At 42.2% G+C, this 26,206-nt stretch overlaps 1 pseudogene; it reads left to right on the forward strand.

Annotated features, from left to right (window-relative positions):
- Positions 1-2,245: 2,245 nt before the first annotated feature.
- LOC145076508 (UDP-glycosyltransferase 88B1 pseudogene) lies at positions 2,246-2,884 on the forward strand (annotated as a pseudogene).
- Positions 2,885-26,206: the final 23,322 nt, after the last annotated feature.

Here is a 26,206-nt window from a genome sequence, read left to right on the forward strand (position 1 = left end):
AACCACAACATCAAACTTTTCAAAGAATTCAAACAGATACGAAATAATTTGGTCCAGGAACGTTCCTGGACCAAATGTCATAGTTGTTCCTAATGATTGAACTGAATTCATAACAATCCATAAGTAAGGAATCAAACCAACTAGTTGCTTATAACTCTGTGATACTACATGCATTCAATATAAAATCACCGAAAGCAAAAAGGAAATATTTATCTGTTTTCACAAATCCTGCCACCAAAGCCCTAGGCAACACTGCAATCCATTCATCTCGGGTAAGTTAGTAGTAGTATGCAATAATAATAACTATATGCCATCAAGGAAAGTCAAACTAGAACATACAATTGACTTGAAACTCTTTATGACGGATTCAAAGCTTTAAGGTTTATCTTCTGCAAAACCAGAGACAAAAGTCAGTTCCATAAACAATGTAGAAGAAAAAAGGTCTAGTCAAAAGTCAAATGAAAGATAACAATGGTTATAACTTACGTATAGATAGAGGGTCTATATGTACAAAGAACTTGCAGCAACTATCAAATAGCAAAACACAAGAATTACTCCCTTGAAGTAATTGGATGTTCCATCCTACAAATATATAAAAGAACCATTTTTAAATGAAAATTTTAATTAATCAAATTTTTGTAAAAATATATGAATATGAGGCTTACTTGCAACATGAACGCCACTACTAGAACTGTCATAATAAGAGTTGTTGTCTCAAAAAGTTGAAAATTTAGGTCCAAAGGACGCCCCATGATCCACCCAACAACCACACAAATGGAATCTGCAGTTACAAACACAAAAATTTTAAAATAAAAGTTAGTATTTGTTTAAATTATGCTGCTATTTCTTTAAATTAACCTTTCTTTTAATATACAGAGAAAAAAACACGTATAACAAACATAGATATTTGTGTTGAGGAGCCAATCGCGACTCCTAAAGAGATATCCTGCAAAGATTGTAACTAAAAATATTTAAAAAACTAAATAAAATGAATTATGATTCACCCTCCCCTAGGAATAGTGAAATACATCAAACAAGGAATTAAATTGTATCTCGAATATGTCAAAAACATAGAATTTTTTTTAAAAAAAAATGAAGCAAACAAACAATCAAGCCTAAGTGGTATAAAAAGAAACCGAATTACTATGATGCATTTGTCAAATTCTTGATATTTTTAAGCAAACAGACTCACCCAAACTTGTTTTAAGCTTCAAAAATATTTCATCCCGACTCTTGTTTGAAACTTTACTAAGCCTATCCTGTAATGAGTGTCGAAGAGCACCTGTTGGTGGACAAAAAGAGCATTCAGATTCAATAATCATATATATATATATATATATATATATATATATATATATATATATATATATATATATATATATAGAACCCTATTACTAAATGTGTGTGTATGTGTGTGTCGAATTGGCTTAAGCCCTTAAGTATGACATGAGGACTTACTTGCAGACACAGGTTGGGATTTTCTATCAATCTGCAATTCTGCATTACAATTGATTTGCTGCTTAAGTTACCATCCCTCTTTAATTCAATACATATAGGTGCACGAGTTGCACCACCTTCACCAGTTGGCTGCTCAACTTAATTTGAAAATTGAAATGACTTGTTTTGTTATCATAATGAATTAGAAAAAACATAAAGTGAATATATATGTCCAGATTGAATATGAAAATAAAGAAAAATGAAGGTCGTACCAGAGCAAGATGCCCAATCAAACTGTTCAAAACTGCTGATTTACCTGTACTCTGAACAATTGGTAGCCCATAATTAGAAATGAACTATTTAAGATCCATAAATTGGTAAACCTGAAAAAGCAAAAGGGTAGGCTAGCAAGATCAGATTGGCTCCACGATTAGCTAAACAGTAGACCCCTAGCAGTTGATGAGTGGAGCTTGATCTAGTAGAAAGCATAATGCAAATTAATACTTCGACATATGGCATTAAGCAACAGTAGATGAGTTTCTGCTGCAAGCAATAGTTTTGAATCACCTATATGCTAAATTGGAATCTAAGCAAAAATAGTTCCCAACTACATTTAGAAAAAGATCCATCAAAAATAGGGATCGCAACAAAAACATATCGAGAGATCCACTGACTTAGTCAATCAACACAAAAGCAAGTAGTCGGATCAAAAGAGCGCATGTAAGACAAACTTACGGTATTTCCAAGAGCAACAAAATTAAGAAATTTGGAAGGGTGTTTTGAAGAAGACGATGAATTTGCATCCCCAATGGCAAACACCTTCGTGGGGTTTGAAGAAAGGGCTGTTGACGCGCTCCGGGAAGGTAAATGCATCCCCAACGGTCCAACTCCGCCTATTTATTTCATCGGACCTTTGATCGTCGGTGGCAATCATGTGGATCCTAGCGAAAACGAGTGCTTAAAATGGTTGAATTCACAACCGAGTAAAAGTGTAGTGTTTTTATGCTCTGGGAGTCAGGGTGTGTTGAAGAAGGAGCAGTTGAAGGAAATAGCTATTGGTTTAGAGAAAAGTGAGCAAAGATTCTTGTGGGTGGTTCGAGATCTGCCACCAGATGACAAAAAAACTGACTCGAATTCCGGTGGTGGTAAAGAAGTCGGTCTGGATGCGATTCTTCCTGACGGGTTTAAGGGCAGGATTGGGGATAAGGGGATGGTGGTGAAGAATTGGGCACCACAGCCGGCGATACTTAGTCATGAGTCGGTGGGTGGATTTGTGAGTCATTGTGGGTGGAACTCGGTGCTTGAAGCGGTGGTAGCTGGGGTGCCACTGGTGGCATGGCCATTGTATGCGGAACAGAAGATGAATCGGGTGTATTTGGTTGAGAGAATAGACACAAGAGAGACAGAGATATTGATTCAGGTACGATTGAGAGGTAAGAACATTTAATCATTTGAAGAAGAAGGAATTTGGATGGGCGAGGTGGGGACGAGGAAAACTTGTTTCCTGTGAGATCCAAAGCACAAAAGCCCTAGTTTTTCCAATTTTGGGATGACGTGTTTTAACATGTGAGAACGTGGGTGAAGGCGGGGGGACCTAGGGCTTCTTGTTGGAGGCGCTGGAGGTGGGTGAAGGAAGAGGCCCTAGGGCTTCTTGTTGCTAATTCGAAGATCAACATCGATGGTAGAAGGTGGAGGCATCAGTAGAACGAACAAGGTAAAAAGAGAGGAGATCGAACCATTTGGTGTGAGGGTCGATTTGGAAGAAATCTCAAACCCTTAACCTTAATTTACCATCCATTTGTAATTTGGCTGAGGGGTGGAGGCAGTGGATGTGGATGAGGGGTGGAGACGAGGGAGAAGAAGATGGGGGTTTAAAAAATTTGGGGATTTCATTTTCCCTCGGACACGCGCGTTTCTTAAAAAAAATATAAAACGACATTCACAGATGACGCACAAGTGCCTTCCGTGTTTTTAATATTTTTACATGAGACACTAATTTAAAGGCACTCAGTAATGCGCGACATAAATCCTTAAAATTTTTGAAGAGATGATACTTTTTTAATGTCACTCTCTAATGCGTAACATAAATTAAAGAGCGTCGTGTTTTGCGCGTCGTAAAAGGCCTTTTTTCTTGTAGTGCTGAACTCTCTTAAGTCAATCTTGACCAAAACCCTAAAGTCAACGAAAGTCAACGGTCAAACTTTGACCCGACTCGTCGAGTGCACATGGGCGACACGACAAGTCCACACGTGACCACGAAATCCTCCTTCTAGCCTCACTTGACACGTCGAGCCAACCCCTTGCTCGGCGAGTACGCCTGGTATGAATCGCGGGGCAACCCCGACTCGACTCGTCGAGTCCTCTCATGAACTCGACGAGTTGCTCCCATGACAACACTTATCTGGCCTTCTGAGGTTATATCCTTTCCTCTAATCCATAAATCTGACTTCCCTGTGACCAATAACCACGAAAAGCTCGAATCTTGGTAAACATGCAAGGCTCTTTATGCTTATTCTGGTGAAATCCTTCATATCATGATAACCCTAGCTCATAACTCCAAGGAAAAGGCATAAAGCAGAATGGAAGGGACTCTCTGGACCTCTTAAGGTCCAGATCTAAGAATCATTTCACCATGGGACCTCTCACTCTAGATTCAAGCTAAATAAAGCATGAAGAAACCCTAGATTCGTTAAATCAAATGAAGATGGACATGAATCCTTACCTCTCACAGCAGCTCTGAACGAAATGATGGAAGATTTGAGTCCCACAAGACAGCCCAACTCGAAATCCTTCCTTCCCTTTGCTAAGACACCCCAAAGGATGATGAATTAGCCCTCTTCTTGCACGATAAGCTCCCTCTCTGCTCTCTATGGTTTCTCAGGGTGTAGTGGCCACAAATGAAGGCCATAAACCCAAGAAATTAGGGTTTCTAGGCCCAGCACCTACTCGGCGAGTCCCTCATCTGACTCGTCGAGTCCACTCATTAAATCCGCGTGAAAAACCCGACCCGACTCGGCGAGTTGGATCCTCAACTCGTCGAGTCTCTCCTTTAATTAAAAGATTAAACCACACAATAATAACCCTGAAAATCCGCTTATTTCAAAACAAAATTTTCATTTAAATTCGCTTATTTCCTTAACACATTTCATAAAAATCTCATTTTTATTTAAATTACAAATCATGACTCTTTTGTTCAATCAATTAATAAACCAGGATCCTCCAAAACAAACGCTTCCTCCGGTGTGTACAATCGAGCCGGTGCCTTCCTGTGATTCTGAGGAAACATGAAACACATAACACAAAACACTGTAAGCACGAAGCTTAGTGAGTTCTCCAAATACCACTCTAACACATATTAGCCACTCAAGGCTATAACTCTATTGACCTTCTGGTCAGTGTGTCTCAGTGGGACCCTCCAGTCCCAACTCTCTATGGACACGCGAAACTACATAAAACTTCCAAAGAAAAATTTAAACCAACTCTTTCATCGCTAAAATACTCCTTCCTAGCACCCAAAACTCTAGTGGCTTGACCCGCCGCCCGACCGCCTACTCGAGCGATCACTATGATATTCGCTCCTCGAATATCAACCCCGCTACTCACTGGCTCTCTGATTCTCATAAGACCACATCTAACAACTGGATATCGCTCCTTCAAACCAATCATGCTAAATCATACGAATCACTCCCCACAACTAAAAGGGTTCACACTCCACCAGGGCACATCTATTATACTGCTATCAGAAACCAACCGAACAAAGAATCCCAACAGTCTGCCCTCAGACACAAAAGCATAACCATGCTCGCTCAGAAGTGTCCTGAAACATCACATTCATAAATTTCAGCTCCAAATTCCATATCCCTTTTTAACACCACATGAGGTTTGACCGTCGTCTACCCGCATAACTCTTCTGATGGCTCTGGGCCGTCAGCAACCTCTGTCTGACCTGCTGAATCTGCTCGGTCGTCTGAAGTACCATCTCTGTACTACCCATCACACGCTGCCCTGCCTCTCCCTAGAAAATGGGAGTCCGACACCTTCTCCCATACAACAACTAAAACGGTGGCATACCAATGCTCGAATGATGGCTGTTGTATAGGAAAACTCAACCAAGGGTAAGTACATGTCCCAACTCCCTCCAAAATCCAATACACATGCCCGAAGCATGTCCTTGAGCGTCTAAATCGTCCGCTCACTCTGCCTGGCTCTCCGCAGAAGAGCTCCCACTGACGTCCCCTTCGCATCAACTATCTCGGCCCTGTGACACACAAGTCACAAAATTCTCAAATGAAAACTACAATCCAACTGGAAATCGACTTAGCCCTGACAGAGACGTAGACCCCAGCCTCGCCCCTGGTTCAACCACCAGGCTCCAAAAACTCAATACTAAGGCTACTCAAGCCTAAAACTCTTCTGCATCATACACTGATCGGAGAACACTCCAACATCACACTCTCTTGCCGTCTAGTGAGTACTAAATCTCCCTGCAACATCACGATAGCCTCTGACTAGTGAGTACTACGGCTCCTCGTAGCACAATAACACCAACTGTCTAGTGAGTACTACGGCTCCCCGTAGTACCACGACTCCCTCTCTCTGACTTGTGAGTACTACGGCTCCCCGTAGCATCACAACACCCTCTAACTAGTGAATACTACGGCTCCCCGTAGGTTCACCCTTTACTCTCATCCACACTACCTCCACTAACTCATGCTCCATAGACTATCATGGATAGCTACACACACTTGTACCACATATACATCACAGAATCTTACGGCAACTGCTATAACAAAATACCTACCTCTACGGAGATCCACTTTCTTAAATAATCTCCCACTGGAACCGTAGATACATGATACACCACTAGTCGTCTCAAACTCAAGATTCTAAATAACTCCGAAATCGGGACATTATACCTGGGTACCACGGAACACCATTACAGAACATCACGATGTCCTGTCTCAACCACTGATCTCCTACTCCCAGCACCATACAGATACAACAATACATTTACTCTGAACCCCATAAATAATTCTTCATTTTACCCAATACACAACTTCAGTGTATCCAAACACTCAATTGGAATACAAAGAAAGCGCTAACGCTTCAGAACACGCTGATGATCCTCCGAAACCCTTTCCCCTACTAATCAAAATCCAAGCAAGAATACACATACCGACCTGGGAGTTGGCTGCTCGATAATCTTCTACCCACCCCAAAAAGGGGCATATACAATCCATACTTCGACCCAGAAGTTCTCAACTGCCCATACCATCATTACGAGTCTTCCACTTGAAACGGCCCTGACCACCACTAGATTCCTGACCATTGGCCACCTGCCGTGGAGACACCCCTCCTTTCTCAGACACATACCACATGCATTAACTCGCTCTGCACCTTTCCTTGATCACTAATGACCCTGGTGTCATGAATTCGAGTCGCAGGTTTCTATATCCAACCCCTAACTGCTCTTGTACAAATCTCTGATTCCCTCAATAAAATACCCGGTTCTCCCCCACTTAGGGTTCGAACCATCACCAGTTGACGCATCAACACTCTACCCCAGAGATGGTTTCCTCCATAAACATCGCACCTACGCTAGGAAGGTGCCATAAAACGCCCAATGATCTCCCCACGTAGAGATCAAGAAACCTAAAATACCCTAAATCTCCGAAGAAATCCTCAAGGACTTCTCATCACGAGTGTCTCTAGCCATTCGAAGTCTCATACCATCCCAATACTGAACATCCCAACTGTTTAGTACTATCACTGACTCTTAGACTGAAACAATAAATCATCATACTCCTCCTCCTCGACTTCTCAACCCCCACTCCAACACGTGGATCATCACGAGAATAGGGACTCCACTACCATACCCAATGTCCATCATAGACAGAAGAGCCACCGCTCTAATATACTTGACTGGATTACCCGCTGATACCGCTACCAAACGCCCTACTATACTCAATTAGGGTGTAATGTGGTCCTTGACCATCTCAGTCCCCACTGACTACCTGCTCATGGTAGATCACTTCCTCGCGGCAGACATGTTTCCTGATACTCTAGTGGAAAACTCGACGTCAATGTCAACCCGTAGGGTTTACTCCTAAACCCAAAACTAAAATCTCGCGCCTCTCCTACTTCCTATAGGAAACATAAATAGCACCCAACAAGTCACAGAAGGTGACATCTCTTCCATCGGCTGATTGGTCACTCAGACCGCAATCCCTCATAAAATCCTCCTCTACTAATCCCTGAGTCTTGCGACTACATCTAACATCTTACCAAGGTACTCTGAAATGCTCTTGACCTCCCCCTCAAGGGATGCCTTTTTGAACTCAATCATGGCCCTCACGCCCTCAGCCCCTGACATCTCTTCTCAATCTGCTACAATGCATGGCACTCGAATCTATAACATCACCTCTCAATCTGCTAAGATGTGTGGTACTCGAACCATGGCATCACTTCCCAATCTGCTCCGATGTATGGTACTCGAACCATAACATCACTCCTCAATCTGCTACGATGTATGGTACTCAAACCATAACATCACTCCTCAATCTGCTACGATGCATGGTACTCAAACCATGACATCACTCCTCAATATGCTACGATGCATGGTACTCAAACCATGACATCACTCCTCAATCTGCTACTTAGAACCTTCAGAATACTCCATGTATTGAGTATGGGTCCTCTGCTTTCGGTAGTACGGGCCCATACCTAGGCTATGTCTTGGTTCTACCACTTCTACGCCATCAGCTGCTGAAGAACTCCTAATGATGCCAGCCATCTACCTCCTGAATATCGTCATATTCACTTAGTAGCTGACTCCCATCATCGAGAGCTCCACAAAGCACGAAGCAAGCAGCATTCGGGCATCGAAGCATCTCCTTCAGCACGTAAAACCTCCCAAGGTTATTATCCACTCGCTTTCCTCACACTCGAAGGATATCACCGAACTCTAACATCTTCGCCCCACATGGCCTCTGGCTACCCTCTCGGCAGACTCCTCATATGCTCATATAGATACCTCTCTTAGATTACTCCTCTACTCGAATCCCCTAAAGGATTCCTGCTGAATACTCTCACTTATCTCATACTCAAAAGCATATCACATACAACAACAACTCCTAGGCTAAGGCATCATAAATTAGGCCACTCTAGTCCTAAGATATGAAATACCTAGCCTGTCTCTAGCATGCATAATATCTCATAAAATGTATCATGAATATCTCAAAACAAAGTAAGGGTATTTTGGGAAATCACCGTTCGGGCTCTAGCTGATTGTACACACTGCTCTTTCTCGCTTTCTCTTTGAACTCTTATTCACTTTTAGAAAATCATTTCTTTGAAAACTTTTCTTACTTCCTCAGTTTGAGTCCAGATTTACCCAAAGGTGCATCCGAATCCCTCGAACCAAGGCTCTGATACCAACTTGTAACACCGAAATTTTCAAAACAAAATTTTCATTTAAATTCGCTTATTTCTTTAACAAATTTCATAAAATCTCCTTTTTATTTAAATTACGAATCATGACTCTTTTGTTCAATCAATTAATAAACCAGGATCCTCCAAAACAAACACTTCCTCCAGTCTGTATAATCGAGTCGGTGTCGTCCTGTGATTATGAGGAAACCTGAAACACATAACACAAAACACTATAAGCACAAAGCTTAGTGAGTTCCCCAAATACCACTCTAACACATATTAGCCACTCAATGATATAACTCTATTAACCTTCTGGTCAGTGTGTCTCAGTAGGACCCTCTAGTCCCAACTCTCTACGGACCCTCTGGCCCTAACTCTATGGACCCAAAGGTCCTAACTCTGGTAACTCTGAATCATGCATATCACATATCACAACAAATATCATAACATAAATAACATACAAATACATTGGCACATAACTCTAATCCTAACTTTATGGACCCTCTGGTCCTAGCTCTGTGGACCCTCTGGTCCTAGCTCTGTGGACCTTCCGGTCCTAACTCTGATATACACACAGCATAAATCACATAGAAATAATGTAGTGACACACATCGCATAGATAACATATAATAACTCTGTCACTTAACTCTGTTACCACTCTAAGTAAAGTATAGTGAGAAGACTCACCTCGGATGTCTCTAGTAATCTCGCACGTGGATACGCTGATCTAGCCTCTACCTAAATACATAAACAATTGTCTAAATCAATAACGGCTCTCCAGGCTATACTAATCCCTTCCATGTCCTATAAGAGGTATAAAAGACCATTTTACCCTTCAAATGGTCCACATGACCAATTGTTGACCAAACCCTAAAAGTAAAAAAAAAGTCAACTCAAGTCAACGGTCAACACGGACCAGACTCGTCGAGTACATAAGGGTGACTTGGCAAGTCCATGCGTGTCTTTCGACTCTTCCACGGCCTCACTCGACTCGTCGAGTGAACCTTCCACTCAACGGGTTTCCACTGGATTCGAATCGCGGGCAACCCGACTCGACTCGTCGAGTCTCCCCATGGACTCGGCGAGTTGCTCCCATGCCAACACTCATCTGACCTTCTGGGGTCAGATCTGTTCCTCTAATCCATAGATCTGGCTTCCTTACGACTAATAACCACAAAAAGGTCGAGGCTTGACATACATGCAAAGCTCACAAGGCTTTCCTTGGAGAAATGGCTCCAAGAATGGCATCAAAGTCTCATTCTCTCCATGAATCAACATAAAGCATATAAAATAAGGCCCTATGGACCTCTATGCGTCCAGATCTCTCACTCAAAGGGACCCTATACTCATCACTACAACCCATAGGAAGGTGTAAAAACCCTAAAATCAGCAATCTCACCAAAAACAGAAAAGGGGAAACGATTTGATACCTCTACAATGAAGATATAAGCTTAGGAACTCTGAATCAACAACTCCCTTGACCTCCCCTTGCTGGAAATGACTTCGCCCTTGCAAAATCACACCAAGAAATGCTTAGAATGGCTTTATCTCTCTCACTCTTCGCTCCAGCTCTCTAGGGTACCTCTCTCTGGACTGGTAGCTGCACAAGAGGGCTGTAAGGTCCTTTAAATAGGTCTCAAACCCGGGAAATTAGGGTTTTCATTGACAGCGCTGATTTGGCGAGTCCAGATACCCGACTCGTCGAGTCCCTTCATTAAAAAGATCACCAAGCCGAGATCCTACTCGACGAGTTGAGGCATTAACTCGCCGAGTCTCTTCATATTCCAATATAAAATACTCAAATTTCCATGCCTGGATATCCGGATGATACAGCCTGTTTAGGCTATGTCTGATTATTTGAGCTTTATGAATTGCGTGCTTGTACAGATTCCTGAGTAAGGGATGGAATAGTTTGATTGGAGTATATGGTTAGTTTTCCCAATGCCCGAATGTTGCTTGCTTTGTGCTATTAGGAGTTCTAGTTATCTCTAACTAACTAGTAAACGAATATGTTAAGTTACATATTGCAAGGACTAAATATTTTTAGAAGGTTAGGTCTAGCCTTATTCCGAATCTCTTTTATGAGTCCAACCGTTGTAGGGTAGGACCTCTCATTCAAAGAATTATCTAGTCTGAGTGATATGTAATGGTATTCGCAAGTTAGTTAGGGGGATAACAGGAACTTCTTATGCAGCTGATGGCAGATAGCAAGTTAGAGGATACCCTAGGGCAAGCCTATGATGAGAGTAGTGCTCGGAGCAATGTTAGTAGCAGTGAAAGGGACTAGGTGTAGTCGAGGCAATGTTAGTAGCTTGTGGAGCTCTGGATTATCATGGGGATAGGGACCCCATTGCTAGCAGCAGGTGGTTGGCTGATGTCGCCAACGCTTTCCGTATGAGTCGGTGCCATGAAGGGGACAAGGTCCGACTTGCCTCCTATCTTCTGAAGGACAAAGCACATGATTGGTGGGAGGAGGTTGGTCATGCCATTGGGGATGATGCCACGTTGGACGCGATGACATGGAGTGATTTTTCGACCAGTTTCAGGGCGGAGTTTGCACTGGTGATTGAGGTGTAACAGTTAGCACTTAGCACGGGAGTTTCAAGATTTGTGGCAGACTACAGAGACAGTGGCAGAGATCACCGCCAAGTTCAGGGAGAGGGTTCTTCTTGTTCCACAGTATGTCGTGGACGAGGAGATGAAGAAGGCCCAATATCATGAGATACTAAGGAGTGTCTGAAACATCCCAAAAATACGACCCAAATTTTTTTGTTTTTAGATAATAATAAAAGTCATAACACTGAATGTCATATAATAAAAACCATACGTCGGGTATCTCAAATCATGTCTAAATATCTTAACAAAACTCCCAGGAATAAAGCTGATGCTATGGTGTGTGCGATGCCATCATCCCGAGCTCTTCCCTTTACTCACAGAAGTACCTGAAACCAAAACTTAAACTATAAGCACAAAGCTTAGTGAGTCCCCCCAAACTACCACATACCATACAAACATATAAACAACTACTGGGCCCTGCCTACTGCATCGGACCAAAGCCCGGAAACTACATCGGACCAAAGTCTGGAACTAACCAGGGCCCTGCCCTCTGCATCGGACCGAGGTCCAGAACTAACTGCATCGGACCGAAGTCCGGAACTAACTGCATCGGACCGAAGCCCGGAACTGACTGCATCGGACCGAAGTCCAGAACTACTAAACATAGCATAGCATACACATGTCAACTAGCATAACAACTTAGACTGTATACTGAGTCGGGCCATACCCGAAATACACAACACGCAAAACCTGTCTGAGCCACGAAGGCATCAAACATTCTAACTACTGCATCGGACCGAGGTCCGGAAACTACTACTAATTAAACGGGCCGGCATTGTGGCCTTAGACCCGTTCCTACTGGAAGGAAACTCACCTCGTAGCCTAGCTGCTGAAAGAACTGCTCCAGAATATGTCTGCTGCGGCTCTGGCTTCACCCCGGCTACAATTTCCATAAGTACCCTCCATCAAATACTGATAATAATACTGAGGGTAAAAAGACTATCTTACCCTTGGTCAAGGTCAACCTATCAGTCAAAGTCAACATTCAGTTGACCTGACTCGTCGAGTTGGGCCACCAACTCGTCGAGTCCTTACTCTCAGTTTATTACTTCTGCCCGTTACTACTCGTCGAGTTTGGCATAGACTCGACGAGTTCCTTTTCGAAACTAACACTCAGTCAATCTGCATCCGACTCAAAGAGTTGTATGAACAACTCGTCGAGTTCTCATTCAACATAAGAGCACTCTGACTGTGACTCGTTGAGTTATATGAACAACTCATCGATTATGTTCTTGAGGCATGAAGATTGCCTTGGACTCGCCGAGTTAGGGCATTGACTCGTCGAGTTCTTCCATGAATGAGTCTAACCTCTAGCTCACTGAGTCCATCTCTCACTCACTAGTTCTACTCGGCATAACTCGAAAAGGGGAAAACAGGGGTCTTGCGACTCGACTCGCCGAGTCTGAAGAATGACTCGTCGAGTCGTACACATGCAATCACTATATACTCGATTCTGCTTGAAACCAGTTCATTCCATTCATAGATCTGGGTTCTTAGGGCTTGATTAACACGTAAAGTTTCCAACTTTACGTGTAAATAACATCGAATGAAGGTTTTAAGGCTCAAAGCACACTATAAGAGTAGATCTAGAGCTTTCTTGCAAAATGGCTCCATAAAGGTACTAGATCTAAGCTTCTGGAACTCAAACCTAGCTAGATCCGAAGGCTATACATCTCAATGAGTACTCTATGCTACTACCAAGCCAAGAAATGGTTCAAGAATAGCTTTAATGACGTCCCAAAGGGGATTAGAGCATAGAAACAGAAAAGGGTCGAGTTATACCTCACTATATTCTAAAATACCACAAAGATCTTGGATCTCCTTCTTCTCCTCTTGATCTACCTTCCTTCTTCTCACAAGATCTTCAAAGAATCACACCAAAACACACAAAAAGCTAAGAGAGTTCTAGGGTTTCGAGAAGGATACTCTGGGGGTGATGGGGCTGACTTGGGGTCCCAAAAAGTTGTTTAAATACGGTGCAAACCCTAGAAATTAGGGTTTCATCCAGACTGTCGGACTTGCTGAGTCCATAATATGGACTCGCCGAGTAGCCAACTTAAACGTGCTCAAAATCCCGACTCTACTCAACGAGTCTAGCTACGGACTCGTCGAGTTCCTCTTGAAAACTTGAAAAATAAATATTCAAATAACATACCAGAATTTGGGGTGTTACAACTTTCCCCCACTTGACTCATACTTCGTCCTCGAAGTCTGCTGCTGCTGAATCTGGAAACAACTCAGGGTAATGCTCCCGCATCTCCTCCTCGGACTCCCATGTCCACTCTGAACCCTTCCGATGCTGCCACTGCACCTTCACTAACTGAATTACCTTGTTCCTCAAGGTTTTTACCGTCCGATCTAAGATCACAACTAGTCTCTCGACATAATTCAGGCTGCTATCAACCCGAATATCCTCCATGGGTACTACTGCCGACTCGTCCACAAAACAATTCCTCAACTGAGAAACATGGAAAGTGTTGTGGATTTGGCTATGCTCTGCCGAAGATCTAATCGGTAGGCGACCCGACCCACCCGGGCCAAGACCCTAAAAGGACCAATGAACCTGGGGCCCATCTTGGCCCTCTTTCGGAATCTGAGGACACCCTTCCAGGGTGATACCTTCAGGAGGACCATGTCACCCACCTGCAACTCCAAGTCCGAACGCCTCCTGTCGGCGTAACTCTTCTGCCGACTCTGCGTAGTCTGCTGTCTACTACGAACCTGCTGGATCAACTCCGTCTTCTTGAGCACCACTTCGGTGCTCCCAATGACACGCTAACCGACCTCGCCCCAGCAGATCGGGGTCCTGCACTTCCTCCCTTATAAAGAACGCCGAAATCCGAGTTATAACGAAGAAGTTATGACCCGTCGAAGTTTCACGACGGAACCGACACGATACCTGGAAGCGTAAATAGTGAATTTACGATAGATCGATTTTTAGCCTTAACCATCTAAACGAAAGTCGTAGAATACGTTAAACTGAGAGTGTCCATAAAAAGAATGCCCAAATCTGACTTCGTATGAGGGAGTTATGATTTTTCAAAGTTTCGGCTTAGCAGTGTACAACCCGAAGTTCGAATATTAGATCGAGCGGTTTTTAGTTGACACAACCAAAACGAGAATTGAAGATCTCAATAAGAGTAGCGTAACAATTAAAAGACAGATGAAAACGGACGTCGGATGAAGAAGTTATAAATTTTTAACGGACCAATCCCGTCCCGGCCTGTTAATAATATAACTTATAAAATAATGTCAAAATTAGCCAACGGAGTCTAAACGAAAGTTGTAGAGTACATTCCCGCCTACGCGTGGATATAAAGAACGTCGAAAACAGAGCTTGTATGCGAAAGATACGAATTCTTGAAGTTGAGGGTGCAATTTGAGAAACCTGTTGCGATAGTGATGACGTGGCTCGATCTGGGCCTTCCGGTGAAGATCAGTCTCACACCCGATGAACAATGCGTCACCCTTCGCTACGCCCCACGTCCGAGGTTGGGTACGCCCAACGTACCTCGGCCTTATCCCTTCCGAGTCTGAGTGCTAGCCAACTCTATGCGAGCTGGACCCTTATCCGAAGCTACGCGCAGTGTAATGCTGCTGAACACGCAACGTTGGTCCGAAGTCCAGCATCCTATAAATAGGTGCGAATTCTTCCAAGAAAAACACACCAATTCTCTTTCTCTCTCTAATTTCTTTCTCTCTCTAGGGTTTCTAACCCTCCCTAAAGCCTAGGTGAAAACCCTAGCACCCGAAGGAAGCCCTGAGGCTCCCGGAGTCCCGAGAAATAGGGTCTTTCGGTTTAGAAACGCTGCTCCAAGAAAAGTCCGGTTTTCTTTAAAACCCGCTGTAAGTGAGCTATGCCTATGAATTTTTTAATATAGCTTTTAAATAATTATACTAATGTCATTAGATCCTTGGAATATTTAATTGGGCCATTATTATGAGTTATATAATGTCGTTATAATATCTTTTTAACCACTTGCGATATGGGGGTTCCGGTTTGGAGGGCCGCTTGGGTTGTTGGATTCATAAGTGCTTATATGCCAAATTGATCCTGCCCACTGGTGTTCCATGTCTGCCTCGTCTGTATATAGTGGGTGAAAAGTATTGTGTCATGCTTATATAATAGTAATAGTAGTTAGACTATTAATTAGTCGTGGTTAACGTTAGACTAAACCCTAGTGATGTTGATACTAGGTTTTGTCGAGGGAAAATTATTTTTAGATAATGAAGCGTTGTTCGAGTACAGAGTCACCACCTTTCAGGTGAGTGCATAGTTACTTTCAGCTTACACATAGATATGAAGTATTTTATATAAATTACGTGTTGTGTGTGCATATTATCTGTATACTTGCTATCTATGCTGGATGAACGATTTTATACATGTTTTAAATGATTTAAACTGTATATGTATTTTATATCTACAAAATGTGTTGGGTAAAACATGGGTACATGTAATAGTTGCCGTGTGACAAAATAAAATAATGAGAGGCCTCGTTATAGATGTTATTGATGACCCAATCATCTAGTGGAGTATAGATGACAACCACAGACTATTCTAGACATTCTAGTGGAACGCTAGTAGGCTCGCAACCTGTAGGCGTTTATTTGAAATGTGTGTTTACCAGCAATATTCCATCCCCCACATGGTTGCCTTATTTGACATGAATTGCTGAGGAATCCCCGAAGCATGTGTTGTCACCCCGATGAAAGTCCTTAGACTAGGTCCCTTGTGTTAGATGTTTTAGGGACGTAAAGTGAGGATAACGGGAACGGGTAATCGGGTTTGTTTGGTTTAACAAAGTTAATAAACATATTTTATTGTGTGTTGAAAACCCTATGTGCTCACCAGGCTCCCAAGCTTGACCCACTCAGTTTCTTGTATTACAGGTAGTGGTGCATGAACATAGATGTTTGGATGAGAGATAAAGGATTATAGGCCTGTAAATACGAAATAATGTAGTAATGCTTATGTTGTATTGTTTATGCTTTTGATATGTATCGAACATGACATCCCGAGTCTTTTAATGAAATACCTTTCGTTGGAAATGCTTTTGATAAATCTTTATCATATTTTGTTTTGGGACAAATTCCGCAACACTTTTATTTAAAATGCTACTCTGATTTTCAAACAAGCATAAACAAAATCGGTCTTTTCTGGCCGTGAAAATGGGGATGTCACAGTGGGTATCAGAGAATTAGTTTAAGCGAACTAGGAATTTGTAGGATTTCTAGACTTAAACTTAGAATGTTAAGCGGTGATTGTGAGATGTGAGCACTAGTTTATTTTAGGAATTATGCCTAAAATGCTTTTATGTGCTAAATTTTGTGTGCTTGATATGCTGTTATTTGTTCGGATCTATGGTCTGTTGCCGACCGGATCTGGAAACCTTATGTGTTTAGGATTCTAAACGTACGACTACGATATTAGAACTAACATGTAAATGTTTCGGAAGGATAAGGATGATTTAAAAGACCATCCTAAATAAAGATCTAAATTCACCTTATTCGGTGTATAGATCAAAATGGCGAGAGTCCACAGTGGAGCCGGGAATGCGAATGGAAACAGAAACCAACCTCCAGTGATTGAGCAAATACCTGTTGAGGTAGCTGCCCCTGAGCCAATCACGATGGCCGAAGTGTAAGCAATGATCCAGATGATGTTGGATCGTCAAATGGAGGAAACCAGACATTTGCTCCAACAAAATCGAGAGGAAGCTACCATACCGTTCGAACAGCCCGAGTTGAACGAAGGGCAGTCTGAGGAGGGGAACTACAGTGGGACCGTTGGTCAAGTCAACCCACCAATAGTTTGACAAAACAACCAAGATGACGGATTCGAGAGGAATGGATGCAAGTACAAGGATTTTCTAACTTGTAACATCGAATTTCATTGGAAAGGAAGATCCGATCGCAGTCATGGATTGAATCTCGGAGATGGAGTTAGCTTTCATGACGTGTGGTTGCAGAGGCAAACTACAAACCACATTTGTTGTATGTCGGTTCCGTAGAGGAGCAGTGCGTTGGTGGAATACCTTGGGGAAGACTCTGAACCCCAATGAGCCCCTGCAACTGACATGGGCAGAGTTTGTAGTACAGTTCAAACGAAAGTACTGCTCAGCTCAAAACTTGCTCGAGCTAGAGAACCAGTTCCTGACCCTGAAGAAGGGAAGTATGTCAATCGATGAATACATGAGCAACTTCACAGAGAAGATGGAGTTTGCCTTGCGTCTTGTCCCGAATGAGCTGACAAAAATCGACAAGTACGCTAAGGGAATCCCATGGGAGTACGCGGTGCCAGTGCGTCAGGCACATACTCTGGAGGTAGTTATCTGGGCTTCCGAATCTATGGAGGATATGATTAAGGGAAGAGCTGCCAGCAAGGTTGAGGTTGGTGAGAAGAGGAAATTTGAAGGGTTTGCTAAACCCAACAAAAAGAAGAGCAAGTTCAGTTCAAAGAAGTTCGAGGGAGGAGGAAATGAATCGAACTGGTGCGAGAAGTGCAAGAAGAAGCACTCGGGAAAATGTAGCGAGGAAGTAACCTGCTACAAGTGTGGGAAAATGGGGCACTATGCCAATGAGTGCACCATCAACAAGAGGGTGTGCTATGAGTGCCGTGAAGAAGGGAATATTGCTAAGGATTGCCCAAAGAAGAAAGATGTGGGAATGCCTAACGTTCCACCAAAGCCGAAGGTGAGAGCCTTCCAGATGACACTCGAGGCTACGAAGGAGGCAGCATACGTCGCTTCAGGTACTTTTCTTGTAAATGGTTTGCCTGCCAATATACTATTTGATTCCGGAGCCAACTACTCCTTTGTGTCGTGTAAATATAGTAGGAAACCAGCATTACCTGTAGAAAAACTTGATAATGCCCTAATTGTAGAATTTGTCGGTGGCAAGTTTATACCTGTTAGTAATCGTATTAAGAACATAGTCATCGACTTAAACGTAAACGAATTCCACGAAGAGTTGTTGTCCATAGATTTGAAAGGTTTCGACATCGTTCTGGGAATGGATTGGCTTAGCGCCAACGATGCCGAGATATTATGTCGAAAGAAGATAGTTAGGGTAAATCCCCCTAGAAAGGAGTCATTTATGGTATACGGGGACAAACACAGAGTGAATTCTAGAATCATCTCCCTGATGAAAGCCAGAAAATGTTTATCCAAAGGATGTGCATCATATTTGGCATGTGTGATCGATGCTAAGAAAGAAAAGAAGGAGGTGCAGAATATACCGGTCGTATGTGATTTTCCAGAAGTCTTTCCCGAAGATCTTTTCGGATTACCGCCTGATAGACAAGTGGAGTTTCGTATAGACTTGTTACCAGGAATGACACCGACAGCAAAGGCACCATACCGATTAGCGCCGACGGAGATGAAGGAGCTTATGACACAACTTCAGGAGTTGTTGGACAACAGTTTCATTAGACCTAGTTCATTACCCTGGGGAGCTCCAATGCTATTTGTGAAGAATAAACACAGAAGCATGAGCATAGACTACAGAGAGTTGAACAAGGCAATAGTAAAGAGCAAGTACCCATTGTCGAGGGTTGATGACCTATTCGATCAGCTGCAAGGTTCGAGCTATTTCTCAAAGATCGATCTTAGGTCAGGATATCATCAGCTGAAGGTGAGAGATCGGGATATTGAGAAGACTGCTACATTTAGAACGAGATATGGACACTACGAGTTCTTGGTTATGTCATTTGGACTAACCAATGCTCCAGCAACATTCATGGATTTGATGAACTGGGTTTGTAAACCATTCCTCGATATATCCGTGATAGTGTTCATCGACGACATTCTGATCTACTCAAAAAGCCAAGAAAAGCATGGAAAGCATCTACGGGAAGTATTAGAAGTACTGAAGAAGGAGAAGTTGTATGAAAAGTTCTCCAAGTGTGATTTTTGGATCGGAGAAGTCCAATTATTGGGTCGTGTGGTTAACTAGGAGGGAATAATGGTTGACCCAACAAAAATCGAAGCTGTAATGAAGTGGGAACATCCAAAGAGTCCCACAGAGATTCGAAGCTTTCTAGGATTAGCCAGATATTACCGATGATTTATCTAAGGCTTTTCTTCGATAGCTGCTCCATTGACAACCTTAACCCACAAAGGAGCTACATATACGTGGAGTGGGAAACACGAAGAGGCATTCGAGAAGCTAAAAAAGAAGTTATGCGAAGCACCGATTCTTTCTCTACCTGATGGAGTTGAAGATTTCACGGTGTATAGCGATGCGTCGGGAGTCGGGTTGGGTTGTGTTCTGACCCAAAGAGAAAAGGTGATAGCATACGCATCTCGAAAATTGTAAGAGCACGAAAAGAACTACCTCACTCATGATCTGGAGTTGGCAGCGGTAGTATTTGCCTTAAAGATATGGAGGCATTACCTCTATGGCACGAAGTGCAAACTTTTCACTGATCATAAGAGTCTCCGGTATCTCTTTAATCAGATGGAATTGAACATGAGACAACGACGTTGGCTAGAGTTACTCAAGGACTACGACTATGAGATACTTTACCACCTAGGTAAAGCAAACGTTGTCGCTGATGCTCTTAGTCGGAAAGTCAATCTTGAAAGGGAAAAGCCAAGACTGATGAGAATTTAAGTTGTCTCAACGATTGTGGAAAGCATCAGGAAAGCTCAAGAAGAAGCTTCAGAGAAGGATGACCGAATAGAAGAACGTTTGGGAAAAACGTTGGTGTTCGGTACAAACCGTTAAGGACTGAAGGTATTCCAAGACCGGATTTGGGTACCTAAGACGGGAGGAATAAGAGATCTTCTTATGGAAGAAGCACACAAGAGCATGTACTCAATTGATCCCGGTAGCACAAAAATGTATAGGGACCTAAAACTCTACTACTGGTGGCCGACGATGAAACTTGATGTTGCGAAGTATGTGGTCGAGTGTGTGACATGTGCAAGGTTTAAGGCACAACATCAAAAACCGTATGGGAGTTTAGAACCTTTACCTGTACACATGGGTAAATGGGAAGATATCACCATGGATTACGTGACTAAACTGCCCAGGACGAAGAACAGACACGACATGATTTGGGTGGTCATGGATCGTTTCACTAAGAGTGCACATTTCATAGCAGCCAACGAGAGGTGGTCTATGGATAACCTTGCAAATGCTTACGTGAAGGAAATTGTAAGACTTCACGGTGTTCCTCTAACAATTGTATCAGATCGTGATAGTCATTTCACGTCGAGCTTTTGGACAAGTCTACTAGAGGAATTGGGTACAAAATTGTGTTTGAGTATGGCTTATCATCCGCAGACTGATGGTCAGAGCAAAAGAACGATTCAAACATTGGAGGATATGCTGAGAGCATGTACCCTGGAGTTCCAAGGGAACTGGGACGAGCACTTACCTATGGTAGAATTTTCCTACAACAATAGTTTGCACTCGAGCATCAAGATGGCGCCCTACCAAGCTTTGTATGGACAAAAGTGTCGTACGGCGTCTTGTTGGCTTGAGTCCGGAGAGAAACAGTTTATGGGCCCCGAGATAGTCCCTGAGACTGATGAAAAACTGAAGGTAATTAGGGAAAGAATGTTAGCAGCTCAGGATCGTTAGAAGATTTATGCTGACAAGAAAAGACGACTGATGACCTTCGCAGTTGGGGATTCGGTTTGTTGAAAGTCTCACCGTGGAAGGGACTTATAAGATTCGGGAAACGAGGAAAATTGATTCCAAGGTTTATTGGACCATTCAAAGTTCTTCAGAGGGTTAGGAACCAAGCTTACAAGCTCGAATTACCTGAAGAACTAGATTGTATTCATAACCCCTTCCATGTGTGTTATCTGAGAAAGTTCGCGGGAGAAGTTCCCGACATAATTCCAATCTCAAAGTTAAGAATGGATGAAAATAAGAGGCTAATCGAAGAGCCCGAGGCAATTGTCGACCGTAAGACTTTGAAGTTATGATGCAAGATGGTCGACTTAGTGCTAGTCCAATGGAAACATTCGAATGGGCCGAATCTCACTTGGGAAACAAAAAGTGACATGATGAGTCGGTACCCACACCTGTTTGCTGATGCATGATTTCGGGACGTAATCATCCTAAGGGGCTAAGCATTTTTAGACAATGTAATAGTCTAGGTAAACTATTGTAACCCTTTTTGAAGTAATAAAGATGAATTATTTAAGTATTATGTGAATTATGTGCATTTATGTGCTTATAACTTAATTATAAAGTTATAATTAATAAAGAATAAAAATAAGCGTCAAAATTAAAGTGTGAGATAAGCCCGATTTCTTTACATCAATTTGTAGTAGTCAAAACAAGGATTCCAGGGATATAAAGAACGCCGAAATCCGAGTTATAACGAAGAAGTTATGACCCGTCGAAGTTTTGCGACGGAACCGACACGATACCGGAAAGCGTAAATAGTGAATTTACGATAGATCGATTTTTAGCCTTAGCGATCAAAACGAAAGTCGTAGAATACGTTAAACTGAGAGCATCCATAAAAAGAACGCCCAAATCTGACTTCGTATGAGGGAGTTATGATTTTTCGAAGTTTCGGCTTAGCAGTGTACAACCCGAAGTTTGAATATTAGATCGAGCGGGTTTTAGCCGACACAACCTAAATGAGAATCAAAGATCTCGTTAATAGTAGTGTAACGATAAAAAGACAGACGAAAACGGTGATGGGTTTTGAGCATTCTAACACTTCCTAAGTGTACATGTAACCCTAATAAACCTTGGATCTATGTTTGTCTAAGATTCATGCAAAATTGATTTCCAAGGTTCATGATCCTATCTAGCATACATGGGGAACATTTTAACTTAAATGATAGATAGAATAACATACCGTGTAGTTGATTTTGATTCCTTGAAACCTTGTGAGCCTAGCACCCCAAGTGTGATGCCTCAAATGCTTCACACAACACCAAATGTTATGGAGTAAACTTGGAGAGAAAGTATAACACACAAAAATCGGCTCTAGCCCTCAAGCATGCATGTGTCCCCGATTTTGGGAGAACATGAGCTTTATATAGTGTGTTGCATTAGGTAAACCCTAATGTAACGTGACTCTTCATTTCCATGATCTATGGATTAACTCCATGGAGCATCCTATGGTTAAACCCAACTTGATAATCCATGGAGCCTCTAAGCCCACTATATAAGATATTGATGATTTACATAATTAACCCATATATTTAATTACTTATCTTTTGATCACTTAATTAGTTCTAGATTAATTCTTGATCAAACTAATTAAATAATATTATTAATATATTAGAACTTATAATATATTAATAAACCATAAGTGTTATTTCTCTCATTTAGTTTATCCTATGCATGGTGCCATGCAACCCAAATGGACCATGCCGAGTCGGGTCAAGTACATACCAGAAATAGTTATGGACTTAGACACCTTATCCAACAGTCTCCCACTTGGATAAGTCAAATAACTATATCTGTAAGTATGACTTCAGGAACCGATCGACAATCGTAGCTCTTTCAAGGTCTCTCGGAATTGAGAAGATGATGATATTCCATTTAAGATAAGTGATCATATAATCCTCTGTTCCAGATATCAGCCAGACAAATACATGGAACAATGTCTTTCTTATTGTCCTGCAGTTTGTTTCCCGATTTTCGTTTTGTTTGACAAAGAACTTAATTGAACACATCAACATAGTTCTGACCGGGCCCGATACATAGGTCAAAACAAAATCATCGAGGGGCCCAGATATCAGCTTCTAATCTAAGAAGGAACATATAAACTTCGACTAATATGTTTGCTCTACTACTTGTTGAATTATACACAAAAGCACATTTTATAACATTGAGTTACCAATGCGTTTTCGTACAATCAATGCATAACCAACTCATAGACAACAAATCATATCTCTAGGTTTAAAGACTTATATGATGTTACCGTCTCATGATTACTCGAGATAAATTCCATGAAGTGATACTAGTGAGCGTGGGTTGATTCCAATACTCATAACTTATGAGTACTCATGAAGTGTTATCCTAACACTTGACACCTACAACCAACTTCATGACAGTCTTAGTTCATATCTACTTCCAACATATGAACGATTGTGAGAATTTGAATAATATGTAAAACAAAACATAATATTCTGGAAGTCAAAACATGCAAAAGAAATTCTAGTAAACGATTGACAGAAGATAGCAACACTTTACTCATAAATAAACACAACTTTTATTCATCATCAAATGTCAATTACACTTTACAAATTTCCAAAGTTATGTAACTTCTAAAACTAATATCATCCTTTAGCCCTATGCTCCGAGCATGCTGAAGATGCTTAACCCGACTCAGTCCCTTCGTGAGGGGATCTGATGGGTTCTCATCTAATGATACCCTCTTTGCCACGAGGATTCCTTCTTCTATGCGATGTTTGATAAAGTGATATTTTCTGTCGATGTGTCTGGATCTCCCGTGATCCCTTGGTTCTTTAGATAAGGCAACAACACTTTCACTATCATAGAAAATTTCCATAGGTTCCTATATAGTTGGTACAACCCCAAGGTCTCCAATGAAGTTCTTCAGCCATATTGCCTCTTTTGCTGCCTCACTCGCTGCAATATACTCTGATTCACAAGTGGAATCAGCCACTATGTCATGCTTGGAACTCTTCCAAGTGATTGCTCCTCCGTTTATGGTAAAGACCCAGCCCGACTGAGAGCGGAAATTATCCCTATGACTCTGGAAGCCAACATCACTATACCCTACAACTCTCAAGTCATCACTCCCACCGAGGGTAAGGACCCCGTCCTTAGTCCTCCGTAGGTACTTGAGGATATTCTTTACAGCAATCCAATGTGCCTTGCCAGGGTTCCCCTGATACCTGCTAACCATGCTCAAAGCAAAGGCTACATCAGGTTGAGTACAATTCATAGCATACATGATTGATCCTACAGCCGAAGCATAAGGTACTCGAGTCATTTCTGCTATCTCAGCCTCAGTACTCGGGCTTTGAGTCTTACTCAATCTGGCGTTACAATGAATAGGTAACTCTCCTTTCTTGGAGTCCTGCATGCTGAATCTCTTCAGCACCTTATCCAAGTAAGTACTCTGACTAAGTCCAATTTGTCTTTTACTCCGGTCTCTCAAGATCCTTATCCCTAGAATATAGGCGGCTTCTCCTAGGTCCTTAATAGAGAAACACTTCCCAAGCCAGGACTTAACTTCCCGCAGAGTTGGGATGTCATTTCCTATGAGTAGTATGTCATCCACATACAATACCAAAAAGCTAACTATACACCCACTAGCCTTGACATATACACAAGATTCATCTTCACTCCTAGAAAAGCCAAACTCTTTGACTTTCTCATCAAAGAAAAGATTCCATCTGCGAGGTGCTTGATTTAATCCATAAATGGATTTCTCAAGCTTACACACTCTATTAGGGTACTCTGTATTGACAAAACCCTCTGGCTGACTCATGTAAACATCCTCAGCCAACTTTCCATTAAGGAAAGCAGTTTTGACATCAATTTGCCATATTTCATAGTCATGAAATGCAGCTATGGCTAACATAACCCTAATAGAATTAATCTTGGCTACTGGAGAAAAGGTCTCATCATAATCAACTCCCGGAGTTTAAGAGAAGCCCTTTGCTACCAGTCATGCCTTATAAGTGTGTACAATACCATCCATGTCGGTCTTCTTCTTGAATATCCATTTGCACCCTACAGACATACGACCTGCTACATTCTCAACCAAGTTCCAAACTTAATTGTCATACATGGACTGTATCTTGCTGTCCATTGCCTCTTTCCACTTGGCTGACTCAGGGCCTGCCATGGCTTCCGTGTAACTATTAGGTTCATCCAGCCCTACTAGTGTCTCATCACTAATAAGTGTATCACATTCCGCAGTAATATGGAATCCACATATAACATCCCAAAATATCAAGAGTAGAGTTGAAGGGCTAAAAGTGTAAATGGGAAAGGGCAACTCGGCGAGTCCACAAGTGGACTCGGCGAGTAGGGTCGTGACTCTAGTCGCGTGTTAAGTGACCAACTCGGTGAGTAACATGGATGGACTCGGCGAGTTGGTGCTGAGTGGAGAAAACCCTAATTTCGAGGGTTGAGCCCTATATAAAGAACATCATATCTTCTCCCCAGCCTCTTTACCATTCCTTGAGTTCCAGAAGCCCTAAATTCGTGAGGAGGCCCCATTGTTGAGTGAATTAGAGCTTGGAGAAGGATCTTTGGTGCTTTAAGCTTGAAGATTGGAGGCTTGTATCAGCAAGCTTGGGGAGATCAGGAATCTACTGTTGGTTGGGCTCATTCCAGGGGTAAGGAACCATTTCCTTAAGCTATTTTCTTCATGGGCTCATGTGTGGTGGTTGATATGACATCTAAATTAAGATAGAAGCTTGGATCTGAGGATGCTACTTCAGATCTAAGCTTGTGATGGTCTTATATGTCATAAAGTCCCGATTCTTGAGTGTTTGGTGAAGCTCTTTTGTCCCAAACCCTAGCCCTAGAGTGTAAAATGCCTAGATCTCTTTGGATCCACGTAAAGTTTGCCACTTTACGTGATGTATGGCTTGTAAAAGAGTAGATCTATGGTTTAGAGCTTCTGCATGGCTTGGAAAGCCTCTGTATGGTTTCAAATTTAGGGGTACTCAGCGAGTCACAAGGGTGTTCTCGACGAGTTGCTTGAAGATAGGCTGGAACTTGACGAGTTGGAAGAACAACTCGGCGAGTTGGTTGAATA

The sequence above is a fragment of the Lactuca serriola genome, chromosome 9 (assembly GCF_051521515.1).
Source record: "Lactuca serriola cultivar US96UC23 chromosome 9, Lser_US96UC23_V15, whole genome shotgun sequence".
NCBI lineage: Eukaryota > Viridiplantae > Streptophyta > Magnoliopsida > Asterales > Asteraceae > Lactuca > Lactuca serriola.